Below are 6,342 nucleotides of genomic sequence, written 5' to 3'. Positions count from 1 at the left end.
AAATTTGGGAATAGGTAGTTGAAATTGTCTATTATTATATAAAAAAAAGTTTACAATTCTACATCCCTCCATTTTACAAAAATGGAGGGGAATGCTCCCCTATTGAAGGTAAAAAAAATGCATTCAAAATAAGACCGGCATTTGGATAAAATGGCTAATTCTAAACAGCTTTTGTTCTATAGAGTTTTTTCACTAAGTCAATACTTCTCGAGTTATTTGCGAGTGAATATGTTCATGTTTAACAAAATAAAACATGTTTTTGAACGGTTTTTCGGAGATAACTCAAAAAGTAAGTATTTTAGCGAAAAAAATATTCTTAGAAAAAATATAGCTCATAAAAAATTGAAAAAAATGGTCTCTACATGAAGTCTGTAGACCCAGTAGAAGCAGAGTTGCAGCTAATGAAAAGTAGGTTCTTCTTCGTCAAATTCCAAATCGAATATTTCAATGTGAAATAACCCAAATAGGAAGCACTTTTCGGGGAAAATTCATTATAACTTTTTTAAAGTGTTTATGTAAAGGTTTATTTTTACGCTCAAAATATTGTTGGTACCTTTTATTTTTTGGTAAAAAAATCACGAAAATCACCCCCTAATTAGCATCACAAATAAAATTTATCATAGTCCAGGGCGCATCTGTTTTGAGAATGACGTTGAGAGGTGACTCAAATTTTTTTGCAGAAATTGCTTGAAAATAACTGAAATAATAATATTTGAGTTATCCTCTCACTCAAAATGGCCCGGAACATTGTTTAAATAATTAAAATGTCAAAATATGAAGGAAAAATTCGATTTTTTATTGGTTTTTTGATTATAACTTTAAAACTATTCATTTCTGAGAAAAGTTGTACTGACATAAAAGTTGCGCAATTAAATTTCCTACAATATAGAATTGGTTAAAAATTTAAAAAATAGTCACCCTTGTTGCAAAATAGCAATAATTGCGAAAAAAAAACCATATAAAAACAAGTATTCGCATTTTACGTTTTTCAACCAATTATGCTACACTTAGGACCTTCATATTTTACCCAGAAAAACTTTATGATATAGTAAAACAACACTGTAAATTTCATTAAGATCGGTTTAATAGATTTTACAAAATAAATTTTGCAATCCAGCTTTCGCAAAAAAAATCATTTTTTTAAAATGTTCCAGGACTGAAAATAAAGCAGATATCAAGTTGAATTTTTTTTTGCTTATAGAAGTGTACTGTACCTTTCATTTGCAATTTGCAAAATTAAAATCGATTAATTACCACGGCGTCAGGAAGTTTTTTAAATAAACATTAACTTTTGGTGCTACGCGCAGGACAGCGGTGTTCGATTCACACAAGTTGATTTCCACCAAAATTTCTTCCAATCTTTATTTAATAGATTATTTTCTTACTCTATATTTTGTTGTATTTTAATATTTTAATTCCACAAAAATCAAACTAATTTTATTATTGTTTGTGAAATATTGTTTAAACAATTGCATATGTTTAAAAATAATAAACTTTTATTCTCTAAGTTAAAATATATGAACAAAGAAAGTTTTTGCTAAAAAAAATGTTATTTCAAAGAATAGAGTATGTGTTTTTATTTTGCAATAAACAAATTTATTTATTTATATCGAAATGTAATAAAAATTAAAATGTATCAATAATTATCAAAGGTCATTGAAATGCCCAATTAGAGCAAACTATCCACTGTCCTGCGCGTAACACCAATAATTAATGTTTATTTAAAAAAATTCTTGACGTCGTGGTAGTTAATCGATTTTAGTTTTGCAAATTGCAAATGAAAGGTAAAGTACACTTCTATAAGCAAAAAAAATTTCAACTTGCTATCTGCTTTATTTCCAGTCCTGTAACATTTTGAAAAAATGAATTTTTTTGCGAAAGCTGGATTGCAAAATTTATTGAACCGATCTTAATGAAATTTACAGTATTGTTTTACTGTATCATAAAGTTTTTCTGGGTGAAATATGAAGGTTTTAAGTGTAGCATAAATGGTTGAAAAACGTAAAATACGAATACTTGTTTTTGTATGGTTTTTTCGCAATTATTGCTATTTTGCAACAAGGGTGACTATTATTTAAATTTGTAATCAATTCTATATTGTAGGAAATTTTATTACGCAACTTTTATGTCAGTACAACTTTTGTCGGAAATGAATACTTTTAAAGTTATAACCAAAAAACGAAGAAAAAAATCGAATTTGTCCTTCAGTTTTTGACATTTTGATTATTTAAATAATGTTCCGGACCTTTTTGAGCGGGAGGATAACTCAAATATTAATATTTGAGTTATTTTCAAGCAATTTCTGCAACAAAATTTGAGTCACCTCTCAACGTCCAAATGTACTAATATTTTTACAGATGCGCCCTGGTCTATTACCACTTCACAAGTTACTTTGTCTATGTATTATTTATATGATCTGTAAGTTTCATCGGTTCAAAGTGCTTCTTTTTGAAAAAGATGTAGTTAAAATGGCTTGAGCGAGTAACTAATCACGAGTTTAGGCAGGCAAATTTGGAACAGCCCTATAATAACCAATTTTTGTCTAACAAGAAAACGAAAAATCAAAAATATTCAGAAAAGCAAAAGGTACATTTTATTACTCTTTGAGATTTTTGGTATTACTAATAATTTTTAAGTTATTTCCATAAACAATTCCGATTTTTTTCAAAGTAAAAGAATATGTTTTATTTTAAACCCCATTTGTTTCAATACCTACTGAGCACTTTAAACCAATGAAACATAGATAATATAAATAATACATAAATAAAGGAATTTGTGAAGCGGTAACGATTAATTTTATTTGATAAGCTAATTAGGGGGTGATTTTCGACATATTTTTACCAAAAAATAAAAGGGACCAACAATATTTTGAGCGTAACTCACTTTTAATATTCGAAGTTTTTTTAAAAAACAAAAATAAACCTTTTTTAAACACTTTAAAAAAGTTGTAATGAATTTTCCCAGAAAACTGCTCTGTTTTTTGGTTATTTCACATTGAAATATCTGATTTGGAATTTGACGAAGAAGAACCTACTTTTTATTAGCTGCAACTCTGCTTCTACTGTGTCTGCAGACCTCACGCATACACCATTTTTTCCAATTATTTATAAGCTATATTTTTACTATATATTTATACAATATTTTTTTCGCTAAAATACCTACTTTTTGAGTTATCTCCGAAAAACCGTCCAAAACATGTTTTTTTTTTTGTTAAAAATGAACATATTCACTAGCAAATAACTCGAAAAGTATTGAGTTTGTAAAAAAACCCTATAGAACAAAAGTTGCTTAGAATTAGTCATTATATCCAAGTCCGCATTATTTTGAACGAATTTTTTTTTACCCCCGAGAAAATTTTGTAAACTGGAGGGGATGTAGAATTGTAAACTTTTTCTTATACATATAATAATAGACAATTTCGACTACCTATTCCCAAATTTTCATCCTTCCTTTATTTTTTGGAGGTTTTCGTAAAATTTTGTGTTCCTTGATCGGTCTACGTGGCTGTGATGGTATGGAGAACATGACCTGATAGCCTAAGCGGAGAATGTCACAATAGTGAAGAAAGAGAAGACAGAGGACTTTGAGGAAACCCGTTTTGACTGCATTGACTATGTCGAAGATCTGAGAAAGTAAATTCTGTGCCGGATTCGTTTTAAGCAATGCCAAGAGTATATCAAGAAGAATACATCCTTAATTTTCGGATTTAATAATGGCTTTTGAACAAATGGCTACCTACAAGTAAAGTAATAAAATCGTTAATAGAGAAAGTTATAGAATACAACAAGCCATTGATATTAATATGACAAAGCGTTTGACTTAGTCATAGCTCCATGTAGTATAGTATAGTTGATCCAAAAGATGGCATAACCCAGACATCCAAAGTGAAAGTTATCCTTCAACACCAAATTGTTCTATATGGTCCACACAATGTCCAGAAACAAGTCACCATTTTGAGCGCCGGGTTTGGGGAGGGGGGGGGGGGGAGAAATTGGTAAATTCGTAGTTTTTCGCCAATATTTCTAAAACTATGCGGTTTAGCATGAACAACCTTCTATACATTAAATTTGAAATAAAAAAGGCCCTATGCATAATCTTTCTTAAATGAATGGTTCCAAAGTTACGGAGGTAGTATAGTATAACTGGTCCAAAAAAAGGCCTAACCCAAACATCCAAAGTAAAAGTTTTCCTCCAACATCAAAATGTTTTATATGGTCCACATATTGTTCAGTAAAAAGTTACACCATTTTGAGCGTCCGGTTTGGGAGGGAGATGGGAGAGAAGCCGGTAAATTAGTAGTTTTTTTAAGTTTTTCGTCAATATTTCTAAAACTATGCTTTAGCATAAACAATGTGATACACAAAAATACTCTACATGAAATTTAAAACAAAAAACGTTCTATACATAATTGTTATAAAATCAACGGTTCCAGAGTTACGGAGGGTGAAAAGTCGAGGTTTTCGATACTTTTTATATTTTTTGGGCAATATTTATGATATAACTATACCAAAAACCCAGACATCCAAAGTGAAAGTTATCCTCCAACACCAAATTGTTCTATATGGTTCACATAATGTTCAGAAAAAAGTCACACCATTTTGAGCGTCGGGTTTGGGGGGGAGAGGGTGGAGAAATCGGTAAATATAAAAAGTATCGAAAACCTCCACTTTTCACCCACCGTAACTCTGGAACCGTTGATTTTATAACAATTATGTATAAAACCTTTTTTGTTTTAAATTTTATGTGGAACATTTTTCTATAGAACATTCCTTACGCTAAAGCATAGTTTTAGAAATATTGACGAAAAACTTACAAAAAACTACTAATTTACCGACTTCTCCCCCATCTCCCCCCCAAACCGGACGCTCAAAATGGTGTAACTTTTTATTGAACAATATGTGGACCATATAGAACAATTTGGTGTTGAAGGAAAACTTTTACTTTGGATGTCTGGGTTAGGCCTTTTTTGGACCAATTATAATATACTACCTCCGTAACTTTGGAACCGTTCATTTTAGAAGGGTTATGCATAGGGCCTTTTTTATTTCAAATTTAATGTAGAACAATTTTGTGTAGAGGGTTGTTCATGCTAAACCGCTTAGTTAGAAATATTGACGAAAAACGTAAAAAACTACGAATTTGCAGATTTCTCCCCCCTCTCCCCCCCCCCCCAAACTCGACGCTCAAAATGGTGTAACTTTTTTCTGAACATTTTGTGACCATATAGAACAATTTGGCGTTGGAGGATAACTTTCACTTTAGATGTCTGGGTTTGGGTCTAACTATACCATACTAATGATGACAGCTCTTAAAGAGTGCAGTATTTATCACAGGTAACAACTTTTCTTCAGAATATATATAATAGTGAATATTATATATAATATTCAGAATATATATAACTGCAGTGAGAATGTACTATGGTGATACAAACACATTTCTCTTGGAGAAGGGTACTATGCAAGGAGATATCATCTCCTAAACTATTCACCGCTCGTTTACAGAATGCCATCTTCTTTAAGTGCCGTCTCACAATGGGAGGTTGAATATCATCATCACTATCTTTATCTACCGTTGCTATATAGAGTTCTATAGAACTGCATTTAAACAAGTCCCTTAAATTCTTCTACCATGACACTCTCCTTCTTCCTATACCCCTTTCGCCTTTTATCTTTCCCTATATTATCAATCTTAGCATTTCATATCGCTGTCCCCTCATTACGTGTCTCAAGATATTGTAATTTTCTTATTTTTATTGTGTTTATTATTTCGTATTCTTTGCCCATTTCTCTGTTCGTTTTCTTCTGTGTCCATGCTGGCCGTAGCTTATTTATGTGTTCTTGCTTCAATGTCCACCTTTCAAGTCCATATTGCAGTATCGAAAACACGTAGCATCTCATAGCTCTTACTCTCAGTTCTCATCTAAGGTCTTTATTGCAGAGAATTGTTTTCATTTTTACAAACACATTTCTTGCTATTTCTATCCTGATCCTTATTTCTGTTGTTTGATCATTATTGTCAGAAATTCAGGTTCCTTTATCCAGGTATTTGTATTTATCAACTCTTTCTATCGGTAAATTTCCCAAATGTATATTTGTCTGTATGTTTGTTTTCTTAGTTATTATCGTGTATTTGGTCTTTTTTGCAGTATTTTGATGAGCTGCTAAATGGACCTGAAGAGACAGACGATAATAACGTGGAAACAGAGGATCTAGTAAATGAAATACAAAATCAACAGAGTAAAGAGCAGGCTCCGACTTTAAGCGAAATTCAGAATATCATCGATAAATTAAAAATTAACAAAAGCCCAGGAAGCGACGGCATAACGGCTGAAATGATTAAATT

The sequence above is a fragment of the Diabrotica virgifera genome, chromosome 2 (genome assembly GCF_917563875.1).
Source record: "Diabrotica virgifera virgifera chromosome 2, PGI_DIABVI_V3a".
In the NCBI taxonomy this organism is placed as follows: domain Eukaryota; kingdom Metazoa; phylum Arthropoda; class Insecta; order Coleoptera; family Chrysomelidae; genus Diabrotica; species Diabrotica virgifera.
The sequence above is the reverse complement of the archived record's forward strand: the minus strand, read 5'-3'. Positions refer to the sequence as shown.